At 35.4% G+C, this 15,996-nt stretch overlaps 1 long non-coding RNA gene across 1 annotated transcript in view; it reads right to left on the bottom strand.

Annotated features, from left to right (window-relative positions):
* Positions 1-15,996, bottom strand: part of LOC111088475 — a 22,479-nt gene that overhangs the window by 3,395 nt on the left and 3,088 nt on the right. Inside the window, exon 2 of the long non-coding RNA XR_002612985.1 lies at positions 728-842. This is a non-coding gene — a long non-coding RNA (uncharacterized LOC111088475). The remainder of the gene's footprint in view (positions 1-727; positions 843-15,996) is intronic.

Here is a 15,996-nt window from a genome sequence, read left to right as displayed (position 1 = left end):
CCCTCTAGTCTACACTGCTAAATTAGGAACGGCTATCGCAGATAGCCCTCATGTAGCTTTGCGCGAAATTCCAAAACAAACAAATAGACTGGACACAGAAAGTAATGTTATTGTGCATTCAGGTAGAGTAGATGTGTTAGCTAAAAAAAGGATATAAATACAGTGTAGACATCCATTCAGACAGAAATATCATCACATGTACGAACAGGATTTAAAGTATATTATAAATTCTAATCATCTTGTCCCCTGGTGGGTAAGCGGTAAGCTTACTGAGTTACAACGCTAAATTCCGGCGTCCGATTTTCGTGAACGACAGATAGCCCATTGTATAGCTTTGTACTAAAACAACGCCAACTAATTATATTTTAAATGTTTTGTGGAATGTGTAACCAGATGGTACATAAGAAGTAGTAGAGATGTAGCAGAAATGCGTATTCAAATAGGACGTAGTAATTACAGGAGACTTCTTTAGTACAGATATGAGTGGTAAATATCCAAGTTATATTAAAATTTCTTTCAGATTGAAATTAGATATGTTTAAATACATTTCTAATACCTTTAAAATAAGTATAAAACATAATGTATTACAAGTAATTTTCCAATAGGATAAGAAATAGATGTTGTGTTGTATGTTTGATATTACAATCCTTTGAGAAAATTAATGACTTCTTCTTTTATCAGTAGTATAAAGGTTCACAGGAAAGAAAGTCTGAATAATATACTCTACCTGAACGGATAAACTCTGAAGAGTCACCAGCCCAAGACGAAACATCATTCATTTCATTATTGTTCTTTTCAAGACTTCCGAACTGAGTTAACCTGTTCTGCGTGTCCACATCTAGCTAGATGTAGACATGCCGAACAGATTAACTCACTTCAGAAATCATCTAAAGGACAATAATAAAGTAAATGATGTTTCATCTTTGGTTAGTGATTACTTTGTCTAATGTGTTTTTTGTTTTCGTGTTTCTTGTACGGATCCATCAGATGATCTAGATGTAGACATGCCGAACAGATTAACTCACTTCAGAAATCATCTAAAGGACAATAATAAAGTAAATGATGTTTCATCTTTGGTTAGTGATTACTTTGTCTAATGTGTTTTTTGTTTTCGTGTTTCTTGTACGGATCCATCAGATGATATCGTGTGATGGATCCGTACAAGAAACACGAAAACAAAGAAACACATTAGACAAAGTAATCACTAACCAAAGATGAAACATCATTTACTTTATTATTGTCCTTTAGATGATTTCTGAAGTGAGTTAATCTGTTCGGCATGTTTACATCTAGATCGTGTGATGGATCCGTCCAAAACGCACGAAAAAATCTTTAGACAAAATTAAAGGTAAACTTATAGCAAGATTTAACATCAGTGAAGTTTAGAAGCTGTTCAGCAATAAATGTTGATGAAATTCGGAGCTCGATTCTCGCAGCGAACAGAGCGCAGGCAGTCCATTGTGTAGTTTTGTGCGAAAACATATATCATTTAAACTATAAGTTAAAGTTTTTTTGAAACAATAAATAAATTGAAAATGAGCTTAAAAGGAACTTAAAAACATATACGGTTAAAATTTATGACTTCATATATTAACCTCTTACTGTCTTGAAACTGTAGAAAAACATCACCTCAAAGATTATTTATTTATTAAAATCAAGCAGCACGACAACACAAATATATTACATTCTTCTCCCTGTGGAGAAGGTAAGTTTAGTACTTTAAAGTTTGTCATTAAGAGGAAAGTAATTTGCTGTAGGTGGAATTAAAGGGACAATACTCGGTGTGAAGTTAAAATAAAGAAAAACATTACTGCACTGGAATAAAGTTAGGAAAATAAAAAAACAATCAACAGAGTAGAAGCTGTAGAAATGAAAATGAAAAAGTCAACAGCGAGTCTTAACTCCTTTAAGTCAGAAACGAATCTACTTGCATTTCACCTCTTTGTAGCTGAAAATTAGAAAAAATTGGATCACAAGAATTCAAAGTATCTCTACTCCATGCGACAACTACATCGTAGTTGTCAGTAGGTGTTTCTAAACCAGAATATAGACGAAAAATTCAAAAAAAAATGTTGACATGAAATATATACAACAGGAGAGTCAGCTATAGCATGGGCGTCGCCACGATGTTCTTCTGGGTATTCGTTTTTCTCAGGAGGATTCGTTCCTGTTTACTGTGCATCTTTCTCAGATATGTTTAGAGGTATAATATATATATATACAAGTAAAACTACACGTGTTATGATGAGATCGACGATTAATAAGTTATGTTGAAATAAATATTCAACCAAGTTTTACAAATAAACCGGATAATATCTACGCACTACATACTTGTAGTTTATGTACACGTCCAAAATGCATCCTCTCCCCCACTGGTGACCCACGGTTTGCTTGCTAGAAACAATCATACAGTTTTCAGCACATAAAATAAGCTGAAGAACACTCTGGATATAAGTTCACTGGTATAACACTTCTGGTCCATGAAAATCTGACTCACAACAAAGACGGTAAAAGCAGTTAAAACTGCAACTGAAAAACAGAGTTAAGCTTTGCGATGCCATGTAGCGTTTTTGTTTATGTAAAGTTTGGCTATGCTTTTAATTTTGCATTTTAACTATTTTTACGTGAAGCTTGTTCTTAGTCATAAGTTTTTTTCCAGGAGTTTAATTAAAAACTATTACTATTACTCATTTCACAAACTTTATTTTTCGTTTACCAAGCCTTGATCTTTCTTTCTGTAGACATTTATTCTTTAATTCGAGATGTGCTTACACAGTTGCAAGAGCTTGAGCCATATCTCACATGTAATTTTTAACCTGACTTTGAATACGACAAGTGACAGCTTAAAAGTATGTTTCCGAAAATGTTCTATCGCATGTAAAGGGTTCTTAAAGCTGCATTAACACGTAAACTAATTATCCATTTCCAACTCCCCACCTATAATTTCACCCAATAGGAGACTTTCCGAATATAATAGATATACAAATGTTAATAAAAAAACGTCGCCACGAGCACAACGACCTAAAAACCCACACATGTAATTAATTTGCTAGTACAAAATAAAAATTCTTGCAGTCAAGGGCGCCGCAGAAAAAACAACAACTCAAGTTTGAAAAAAATATGAAATCGAAATACAAATACTTTATCATTTTCCAATAACATGGAAGAATCACTTTACATATCTAGTAATTTTTTCTTTTCGAAAATCCGGGGGGGGGGGGTCGTGTAGCTTTGCGCAAAGTTCATAACAAACAAACAAACAAACTTGCCACTTCATTGGAAATATATTGGCTCAAGTTCTTTGTCATACCTAACTCAGAATGAAATACCTGTTGGAATGCCGTCAATTTGCATAAAAGCAGAATATGTAGCACATAATGCTGATCAAAATATTAAATTAACAAACTTCTAAACTTGATTGCGTGTCTTTAGTGTAAGGAACCAATCAAGCCTTTTGATTAGCATGTTGGGCTGCTTATTCAGGGTCCAGGGCTCGACACGTGACATCACTGAACACGCTTCGTATTTACAGCTTTAGGCGCATTATAAAAGTGACAGTTAATCACCTCATTTAGTTCAAAGAGTCAAGTAAAACCCTCGAGGAAACGGATGCCGTTAGCTGGCTGCTTTCATTGTTCATAATTATGGACGGCTCTACCTGAATGCTAGTGGCCTCTGACGTGGCCAGTTAGCTCACATGCGCATAAGCTCTCTGCCTTTGCTGCTTTTATTCCGGATCTTATCAACTGTTAATGCTTTAAATCTAGTTTAGAGTAAATTACAACAAGCGGTAGAGCTGTTACACGATACATTTATGATGCAATAAGCACCTCTAATACAGTATACTTGGTGATATATATTACATACTATGAACTGGTTTTTTCATGCACTGTTGTTAAAAATGCAGTATACTTTTTCTTTCTGTGAGACGAATATTTGACGCACTGTTGTTTAACTTTGTTATGCGTGACGTAGTATGATATAAAGGGTGGGGCATAATGATGTACCCACCTGAAATAATGCCCGATTCGGATATGTTACTTGTCCAGGTAGGTATATAAATGCAAGTTTTTCAAACTCTCGTGTTTTCTGTAGTCACTGGTGGGGAAAAATGGTAAGTGTACTGACACTGCAGCAACAGAAGATACTAGTGTACTGACACTGCAGCAGCAGAAGAAACTCGTGTACTGACACTGCAGCAACAGAAGATACTCGGGTACTGACACTGCAGCAACAGAAGAAACTCGTGTACTGACACTGCAGTAACAAAAGATACTCGTGTACTGACACTACAGCAGCAGAAGATACTCGTGTACTGATACTGCAACAACAGAAGATACTCGTGTACTGACACTGTAGCAACAGAAGATACTCGTGTACTGACACTGCAGCAACAGAAGATACTCGGGTACTGACACTGCAGCAACAGAAGATACTCGTGTACTGACACTGCAGCAACATAGGGTACTCGTGTACTGACACTGCACCATCAGAAGAAACTCGTGTACTGACACTGCAGCAACAGATAATACTCGTGTACTGACACTGCAGTATCAGAAGAAACTCGTGTACTGACACTGCAGCAACAGAAGTAACTCGTGTACTGACACTGCAGCACAGAAGAAACTCGTGTACTGACACTGCAGCATCAGAAGATACTCGTGTACTGACACTGCAGCAACAGAAGATACTCGTGTACTGACACTGCAGCAACAGGTAATACTCGTGTACTGACACTGCAGCATCAGAAGAAACTCGTGTACTGACACTGCAGCAACAGAAGATACTCGTGTACTGACACTGCAACAACAGAAGATGCTCGTGTACTGACACTGCAGCAACAGAAGATACTCGTGTACTGACACTGCAGCAACAGAAGATACTCGTGTACTGACACTACAGAATCAGAAGATATTCGTGTACTGACACTGTAGCAACAGAAGATACTCGTGTACTGACACTGCAGCAACAGTAGATACTCGTGTACTGACATTGCAACAACAGAAGATGCTCGTGTACTGACACTGCAGCAACATAAGATACTCGTGTACTGACACTGCAACAACAGAAGATGCTCGTGTACTGGCACTGCAGCAACAGAAGATACTCGTGTACTGACACTGCAGCAAAAGAAGCTACTCGTGTACTGACACTGCAACAACAGAAGATACTCGTGTACTGACACTGCAGCAACAGAAGAAACTCGTCACTGTTTTAAGAAGACTGGCTCCGTCGTCGAGGCACAGACCACATTCATGAAATACTTCAGTGAACAATACTACATGTCAGGAAACATGTGGAGGGTACATTCCTATAGAGACAAAATTTGCTTGGAACTTGCATTTATATGCCTCTAAAAGTAACATATAGAAATATGGCCCAAAGCGGACAATATTTCGGGTGGATACATAATTGTGCCTCACCCTGTGTTTTTCTTATTGTAAAACCGAAGAATACTGGTAAAATTTTGTATATATATATATATATTCTTTCGTTAGTGTGTTTATAAACGGATTTTTCTTTCTTTCTCAATTTTTTTAATGTAACATATAGATTAAGAAAAACTGAGAAGTGAAAACATTAGTGATTAGATTTTTCTGTGTGAATGTAATACAAATACATTAAGTAGTCAACGTTTCAGTTGCTTCTGTTTTTTGGGAGGATCAAAATTTAAATTTCCAGTCATACACGTTTGTGATGTTAATGTAACACTAATTTGAAAAGTCAGGTCATACAAGTTTATCATATTAATGTGACACTTAATTTAAAAGTCCAGTTTGTGATGTTAATGTGACATTAAGTTTCACCTGTATGAAGATAGCAAAGAAACCAAGGGAAAATACTGCTTGAAAATATATTATGGTTACTTTTCGGGTGACCTCTGTTTTTAATATTTATAATGTAGATTACAAAGTTTGAGTACGTTATGTCAGATCGATTTGGGAGTATCACCGCTTCGTTACTGTTAACTTCGTAACGTCCAATCATGCTCTGTCTGACGACTGTGTATCTTGACAATAGCCCTGCAGCGTAGTTTCCATTAAAAGTGTCTCAATCCTAAGGCTGTCATGTCCGAAGCACATCCTTTATTTCACATATTTTGATATATGCCATCTAGTGTACGAGAACGACGGTTTCCCAGTGCCGATTTCAACAGTTTCATTACACAGAAATCTATAGACAATGTGACCAGGCACTTAACCTATATTTCTTTATATAGAATATCATCAATACCTGTTTCATTCTTTCACTGTTTGTGGTATGCGATGATTGAATAAATATGTTGTGAAAGCAGCTTGTGTACACGTGACTTGTGTAGCTTTTCCAGACAGATATTTTTCTTTGTTATGTTGCGCATTGTTGCATCAGAAAACGTGGACAGCCTTTGCCATTACAATTGTGTTCGTATATTCTCATATATTATAACATGTCGCACTTTACTTACCACAGCTGGGATACAGCTTGTTGCAAGTCTATTTCTGGATGGTCCTTATGCTCTAAGATGATCCATATTTCTTTGGTTTTCAATGTCATTAAGTATAATGGATATCCACGTCTTGGAAATTCTTAATTTCCGATCTGAACACATCTTTAGATTTGATTGTATGAATGTTTTACGTCAGAATGGACTATTACATACCATTTCCAAAAGAAATTAATTTATCGGCTATTATTGGTCACGCGACTTACTGATTTGCATATTCAAAATCGTTTTAATATAACATACTCAACCCTATGTATTAAGAATACTGTCTGAAACGCCACCATACTATTTTTTTCTTGTCAATGTTTGGTCTTTTGTATTTGTTATCACCGACACTTTTTCTGAATTTAAAAGTTGTTAACGATCACTTTCGAATTAGTTACATATATCTTATATAAGATAGACAGGACTAGAAATGATGCAAACACTGAGGACGAAAGAATACAAAAGGCAAATATTAAGGGAATGACACCCCCTTATCGTGTGAAAATGAATCGCATCAGAGTCCAATCACATGTTGATAGTTTACAACCAACCAATCAGAAAGTAACACGTCAGTATAAAGCCTATAAATGTGAAGGCAGTCATACTATGTCCACTATTAGCAGTGTCGCTAATGTGAATTTAACCATAGCTTTCAGAACTGAACTATCAAAGTTTTGACTGGTCAAGGAAAAACAGATAGCGGTAAGACTCCATGTTTCAGTAGGAGATTTATGTAACACTACATGTTTCAGTAGGAGTTGTATGTAAGACTACATGTTTCAGTAGGAGTTGTATGTAAGACTACATGTTTCAGTAGGAGTTGTATGTAAGACTCCATGTTTCAGTAGGAGATGTATGTAACACTACATGTTTCAGTAGGAGATGTATGTAACACTACATGTTTCAGTAGGAGTTGTATGCAAGACTACATGTTTCAGTAGGAGTTGTATGCAAGACTACATGTTTCAGTAGGAGTTGTATGCAAGACTCCATGTTTCAGTAGGAGTTGTATGCAAGACTACATGTTTCAGTAGGAGTTGTATGTAAGACTCCATGTTTCAGTAGGAGTTGTATGTAAGACTACATGGTTCAGTAGGAGTTGTATGTAAGACTACATGGTTCAGTAGGAGTTGTATGTAAGACTCCATGGTTCAGTAGGAGTTGTATGTAAGACTCCATGGTTCAGTAGGAGTTGTATGTAAGACTCCATGGTTCAGTAGGAGTTGTATGTAAGACTCCATGGTTCAGTAGGAGTTGTATGTAAGACTCCATGTTTCAGTAGGAGTTGTATGTAAGACTCCATGTTTCAGTAGGAGTTGTATGTAAGACTACATGTTTCAGTAGGAGTTGTATGTAAGACTCTGAGGGTACGTGAGACTGGCATTCTTAATAATAGAAGTGGTCAATATATAAAACCGAAACTCTCAAAATAAGAAAATGTTAAGTGTCTCAGGTGTAACAGGTAGAAGACACTTAACTGTAAATACAGGTGTGAATGCTTCCTCGAGAACAATAAAATACACATTAGAGTGAAGTAGGGTTGCATCTTAGCAAACTGCGTTGGAGATATACACAAAGTTTTTTGCACCCTGATTGCTAACAAGTACATGCAAATTCTGTTTCATAATTACATTATCTGAGAAACACGACTCATTCGACAGGGATTCATCTTCCAGTAAGCAATTAACACTAAATATACAGTAAATGAAGTGAAATGATATATAGACGGTAAAGAGGCAGATGAAACGCTCGATACGAACATTCCTGATGCTCTATGGGCTTATGTAAAACTGAGAAGGTTAATAAATGATCAAACAACTTGTATAAATTGTGGTGAATAACACATAATATTGGGAGCAGTATTCCACAACCCCGCACTTATAAACAGCATGAAAACAAGGTGTAATACTACATGTAGAGTGAAGGGTTTCCATCCAAAATACTAGTGCATTGTGCAACCATTGATGCACTTTTCATTTGTACGCCTTTCAACGTTAAAAAAAAAGAGTTAAGCCTTTAGAGTCTTACAATTGATAACTGTTTTGATTATCGTTTCACTACTAGATAGAGTTACAACATTTGGTACGGAGTTATGAGTTATAATTTAAAAAGATTAAATCGATCACAGGCATCTATGTTAAATTTAACTTGAAAATATTGTACTGAGAAAGACCGTAAAAAAAATTATACACCTTCTTCACACACTGAAAGGTAGTTCTAATTTGACATGGATGTATTTAGAACATGACTTCTTTTAGGACCCCCCAGTGGCTTAGCGGTATGTCTGCGGACTTACAACGCTAGAAACCAGGTTTCGATACCCGTGGTGGGCAGAGCACAGATAGCCCTTGTGTAGCTTTGTGCATAATTAAAAACAAACAAACAGACTTCTTTTAAGAACTTGTTATCATGTAAAAGGAAAGAAGGTATTCATTTGAGGCATGATATTTACCTATACTGCACAAACAATTATGAATGCCAAAAGTACCGATATGACATAATCTTGATCATCTAATGATATGTCATGTGTTAAGTTAGTGAGTGATCATTCAGTCAATGCTGGTAAAGGTAGGATTGACGTTTGTATAGTTCATGACATTTCAGTTCAGTACGATTTATGGTTACCCAGAACAGCAAGAGCAACAGTGCTGGCAACAATGCTGCATGCTTAAAACCAGTGTTGAATTATCTTCGATTCTTCCTCCGAATGAGCTGTTTCCATGGCACCTTTAGGGTTTGGAGCCACTTGACAGGATGAAAAGTATCTTTTAAGAACACATTAGATTATTGCTGATGGGATTGAAGTCGGTGAGTATGCAAGCCACTCACTCGGCGAATTTCGAGGTGTTTAGATCAGCTTACCATGATGGGGACGTGTATTGGCATCCATTAAGTTGATGTCAGGACCAGTTGCACCAGCATATAGCAGCGTAAGAAGACGTAGGGCTTGTTTTCTATCACATGTGGTATTAGTGGTACCATTCTGCAAAATACAGAAGTCGGCGCTTTTCACAATGTTTATTTCTGGCCATATATTTTTTTCCTTCTCCATCATATGCGCCACGTGCCTGTTTGAAAGTGTTGTTGGTTTCTAGTTCCAAAGTTCTTTAAGATAAGTTATTCAACTACAAAGTAAAGTACTACTCAGCTATAAAAAATAATGTTGTTACACATGTCGTTGGTTCTTTGGATGTGTTCTTGGTACCATTGCAGATGATCTGTATTATACGTGGTTCTGAACGGAACACATCTTATTGACTTGGCTCTAAGTGGAATACATCTTATTGTCTTATTTGTAAGCAAAAGGTATCTTATTGACTTCGCTCTGAGCAGAATACATTGTATTGGCATACTGAAAGTACATTGAGTTAATCTCAGCGTAGTTATTCTGATTCGACTGATAGTGGCCGTTGTTTCCGTTGTGTATCATAGTTTACCTTTTACAGACACCTTAAAAACATTACCACTAGATTTGAAGCGTTTCCAATCTCTGCTTACGACACTTGTGGTCAAGTCACAAGAGCTTGTTGGGATTTCACTGACTTATATTCGTTGATGGTTCCTCCCATGAGCGAAATATCAAAGTGTCTTCTTGTTTTAGGTCTAACTCGAAGGGCAGCTTGGAGCACTTTAAACTCTGTGATTTATATCAATTAACAATTGTTTGTTTGTTGTTAAGTACAAAGCTACACAATGGGCTACCTGTGCTTTGCCCACCGTGGGTGTGGAAACTTGATCTTTAACGTTATAAGCTTTCGAAGAACCATTGCTGACAACTGAGACAAGATCATGTGAAATCACTATATATAGAGAGAGAGCATAGGCATTTCAGTAATAGAAATGTTGATTACCTTTTAATTATTCTATGCAATGTATAATGCACGCTTGTATGTACTGTACGTGGTATAGGGATAATAAACGGCAGATTCACTTTTCTATAGATACGCATACAATCTGGCTAATTCATTTAATACACGTACGTTTCATAAAGAGGAGATGTCCAAGAACATTAGGAGTTGTACAGCATCGTTTAATAGGCAATTACGCATTCATTAAAAGAAACAAGTGTGTGATTTGAATACAAATGAAGTCTGAAGGAAAATAAGAATGCAAAAATTCGTCCACCCAGTGTTTTTACCATATATAGCTGGGAAGTAGTTAAATAAAGAATACCTTTTAGTTGATCGTGATTAATTAGCCTTGGATTTTCTGGCTTTTACCCGACGTACTTTAAATAGACGTTAAGTAGTTTGAGGCTGTATGGTATTCCTTATACAGTAAATTGACTCGAAAAACAGAAGCTTTAATAGATTTAGTTAATTGGATGTATTGAAATGACCCGTAATGAAAGAAGAAACGCACACGAGTATGTTGGTAAATAAAAATAATATTTAACTAAATGTGAACTTCAGTCTCTCATTTGACTCACCACGCGTTTCTGGGTTATACCGATTCGGGAAATTTCATCCTTCATCAGTAATTCTTCTTTTTACGTTTGGCCCTTGGCCAGAGTGACTTTCGAGGTGTGGAATGCATCCCGGCAAATAAACAAAAGAAAGCATAAACAAAGATTACTGATGAAGGGTGTAATTTCGTGAAACCGGTATAACTCAATGACAAGTGGTGAATCGAATGAAGGACTGCGCTTCACATTTGTTTAAATATTATTTTTATTTACCGATACAACTTTGTGAGAATGGCTTCATATTCACTTTTAGTACCTTAAACAGCATGGTTATTGAACAATTCAGAATGATAAATTACTGGCATTAGTCCACAATAATATAGTACCTTTTTAATACCTTAAACAGCATGGTTATTGAACAATTCAGAATGATAAATTACTGGCATTAGTCCACAATAATATAGGTTCACTGTAGTGAATATTGACAACAAAAACAACATAAATACTAAAATAATATTTAATTATTGCTTGACTTACCATATTGAGTTAAATGTGCAAACACGAATACGTTAACACAGAGACTGCTTGAAGTATAGAGAAACACAATGAAAACGAAATTAACTGAAACTAATGATCACTGGATATTACAGCAAAACAGAATAGAACTTAGTCCAAAAGCAATAAATAAGAACTAAGTCTTCCTGGCAGGATCAGACAAGCCTAGAACCTATATTTTCAAGATATACTGATCAACTTGATGAGAAGATTAGAATTCATTTTAAAACAAAATTTACTTGGAATGTTGTTTTTTTTTTATGGTTGGTCATTCACAAGAAGGCAAACTTAGGTGACAGTTCTATCTTTCCACATGAGTGTCAGTTCGGTAATCATTCGAGAGCTGCAACGTCAGTAGACAAATGGGAAAAAAAAAACTAAAAGGTCTAGACTGGCGGAAAAAGTGACAAACCCAGAACTATAGTTGTGAAAGAATAATAATGGGTTTACTGTTCAAAACCAGAGCCACAAGGAAGGTGCAAAACTCATAAAAATCTGAAACCGATACTCAAAAATAAAAATCTGAGGATTTCACAATCAAATGTATAAAAAAGTTAAGTATGTTTCTGTTTGAATGCAAAAGCTGTACGATCTATAGCGCTCTGTCTGCCGCGGAAAGTGAACCCTAACGTATAACATTATAAACTCTGAAATTTATCCCTGAATCACAAGTCCACGTTCATTGAATTTTTAATAAATTCCTTGAATACAATCTTAATTCTATACTAAAAATTATTTTTTTTACGAATCAGGAATTTGATTTCTTTGGTTAGAATAGAGTTTAAAAAAGCGATTATAAATTGGATAAAGAAACCAGGACTAACAAAGGATGCTATATCAGTTAAGTGGTAAATCATCTGTGGGGGGATAGCAGCTCCAGATGTGAATATTTGGGAAACAAAACAGTAGTCAGACAAACTAATTTGCAGGTGTTGTTTGCACACGTTATTTCCTCGAAGGTGCTTACACTTGCTGTGTTGCCTTTGTTTACTATATATACGATTTAAACACTGCATTTGGTGGAACTGCTAGTATGGGGGTTATTTATTGCTTTTTATTCATTCACCATCAACTCATACGCAGTTTGGACATCCCTCGTACTTCACCATTTAACTATTCCTAGAAATTCTTGTTCCTTTATGGCAGATTGTGAATGCTGATTTAACATACTTCACTTTCAGTCGTGTTTCTTTAGTCTGGCATCACAAGACTGCCCCAACTGCTGTATCCTTCTGCATTTTATAAACACTTTGCTTGTTATACAGAAGGTTAAATGTGTTATACTAAAACGATTTTGAATATGAAATCAGCAAGTCATGTTTACAAATACACCCAATCTAAAGTCGCGGTGGAAGGGAAGGGATTAGAACTATATTTTGATATTGGTTAGCATTTCATAGGTAGGGTGATACAACCGTATATTGATCATTTTTGTGAAGGGTATATAATAGCTTATACTGACGTAAAATATTCATATGCTTAAATCATAAACATGTATTCAGATCGGGGGTTTCCTAATTTCCAAGCTGGATATGTTCTTTATACGTAACGGTATTACAATAGGATATGGATCAGCTTGGGGTACCAAGATAATTTAGAAAAAGATCTGCAAAAAGTCGTACCCCAACCATATTAAGTAAAGTGCAGCATCTTGTGACAGGTGAGAATCAATGAACACACAGCTCAGTGGCAAAAAGCCGTCCACGAGCGCCAAGCAACAGTACACAACATAATCAAAAAGAATCGTCGTCTAGAAAAGTGTCACACGCAAGTCACGTGTACACACATCACTTCCACAATATATCTGTTCTATTGTTACATACCCCAAGCAGCTGGAGAATAAGACTGGTTTTATGCTATTCCATCCAAAAAGATACTGACAAATTCACCGGATGCAACACTATGGATTTCTTTGAGATCAGACTGGCGAAGTAGGTGTTGGGAAACAGCCGTCATCATACACTAAATGTAATATGGAATGCCTGTACAGAGGAATGGTATGCTTATGACATGAAAACCTTACAATGGAGACCTTTGCAACGGAAACTAAGTTGCAGGGCTTTTGTCGAGATTTCAGTATTGGTTAGCCAATGTATCTGTTATACATGTGTACTTGGTAATCACTATATATATATATATGTGTGTGTGTGTTATATCTGTATTCTTCTGCATTTTGTAACCACTAAATCTGTAATTGGGTGTCTTTTTCTTTTTAAATTGGTCGATTATTACTTTATTTTTAGTTTTGGCTCAGTTCTTTAAAGTAGATTGGTCTCAGGTTATCAACTCTGCTGATTATTAATATCCTTTTTCACCCAAAGACGATGACTGACACAAAACATAAATCTTGCCTACTAACATTTCCTACTTTATTCAGAATAGAAAGTCAAAACAAAGTATAAATCATGCCTTTAACAGTTAGTTTTTTTTCAAGAAGAGAAATTCAAACCAAAGCGAAATTCTGCCTTTAGCAGTTTATTTTATCTAACATAGGTGGAAACAAAGCATAAATCAGTTGAGTTGAGTAGAAGATCACAATCCCATGGGAGGTCGGCTGCCTCGTAAGTGATGCTAGTAAACAGGTCTTCTGGTTGTATGCTATCCTATTTAATCCCAATAATTTACTCTACCCGTACGTTACTTTGTTTTTTAGCAGTTTCATTCCTTCTGAATTCTGCTAGAAATCTCCATTTTTAATGACAATTTTCATAAGAAAATCACTTGTTGACGTTAATTAACTTTGAATTAGTAACTTTGCCATTTAGTTTTGTCATTGGTGGGCAATGAAAAACATTTTACAATGGTAAGTCAAATGACTGCGATACTGACAATTTCTATATACCAGGTGATTCAGAAATGAAGAGATATACGAAGATAATTGTTAGAGGTAAGGAATGAGGTGTAATATAATTGAGCTCATTCAAGATTCATTTCAAGGTCATGCTTCTTGAAACTTTTATTAATATGAACTAAAAATGTCAATTTCAACAGTACAGACAACAACAAATGAAATAATTTAACCCAAAATTACCCAAGTCGTTCCAAAATAACAACAGTTATAGACATAAATGCAGATAAGGTAAACAGCCTTTGTCAGATTTCTTGCTATTTTCACGATAATAGAAAACGGTTAGACGAAACTTTTTTCTAGAGAATAATTTGTCTTCGACAAATAAATAGTTATTTTTGATATATGGTATTTGTTTGAAATTTTCATCATATTTCAGTGTGAAATGTTTTATTAAGAAATAATTAAAATGCTTATCTTTCTTGTATATTTTAATTATTGATTTTTATGTCTTCCTACATTTTTGAACTTTCCTATAAAGTTCTTATGTTATAAAACTGTACATTTTGCCCTTGTTTTGATTTGTAAAACACAGCACGCAGTTTCACTGTGTTTACGATCATTGGTATACAATAAAAATAATTGTTTTAATCATACAAACAAGTCAAAATTTTAAAATTGATAATCAGAAGGTTCCATTTGATGTAATAAGTTTTAAACCTGTTGTATACTAATTTATATATATATTTCTCCTAGTGATCATCTTTGTTCATTCAAACAGTTACTTAGGACGACAAGGCCTATATATATATATATATATAATTATAATTAACACAACGACCTTGTCGACGAAACGAAATTTGATACGGTTCAGTGCATAATAATTTAACTAACTCTACCTCATCTAGTCCTGAAATATATTTTTTGAAGACCTTACTACAACATCATAATTAAAATGACGTATAAAATGATAAAGCAAAGTTTTAGAACGAAGAATTAGAACTGTATCTGTGGTGGAAGTTGTTGAAAACATCTTATCATCTAGAAGCATATCACCAAGCTAAGCTTTTGTCATTTTGTTTCGATCTGTATTTGAAATGGAAGCCATATTAGCCTATTCAGTTGGAATAACAAAAAAAAAATATATATATATATAAAGCTCTCATTTCATGTTTAGATTTATTAGTTTCTAGCCTGTACCTTCTCGAAACTGAGTTATAGGCAAGTACGTCACACCATCGTAATGGAGGTTGAGAAACAGGAATTGCCTAAAACTCGATAAAACTACAATTGTATTTAAATTACAATGTTAAGTTAGCGCTCTATTGTTAAAAACTATTAGAATTTTCTACTTAAGGTGCTGAAAGTTTCGTATTATGGCCAGAAAAAGTTCAGGAAGTTCATATATATATAAAAAAACGATTTCATTTAAAGAATCGGGGTGAACTGATATCAACCTAAAATTCTGATGCATAAAATTCAATAAAGCCCTAGAACTTTTGTTTTAAATGAGCAATTAGAAGCTTATTTTCTATAATATTTAAATCGATAGGACAGTGAAGTGAATGCACCCATCCGGGTGTGATAGAGTTTATTACACAAAATATGACAAAGTTGTTGTTGGGTAATACTTTAACATAGACGTTCAACTGATGAAAACTGTGAACGACTCTTAACAGTATGTTGGCCCGGCACGGCCAGGTGGCTAGGGCACTCGACTCGCAATCTGAGGGTTCGAATCCCCGTCACAGCAAACATGCTCGCCCCTTCAGTCGTGGG

Source organism: Limulus polyphemus, unplaced genomic scaffold, assembly GCF_000517525.1.
Source record: "Limulus polyphemus unplaced genomic scaffold, Limulus_polyphemus-2.1.2 Scaffold3842, whole genome shotgun sequence".
NCBI classification, from domain to species: Eukaryota; Metazoa; Arthropoda; class Merostomata; order Xiphosura; family Limulidae; genus Limulus; species Limulus polyphemus.
This window is presented reverse-complemented; position numbering and strand designations above follow the sequence as displayed.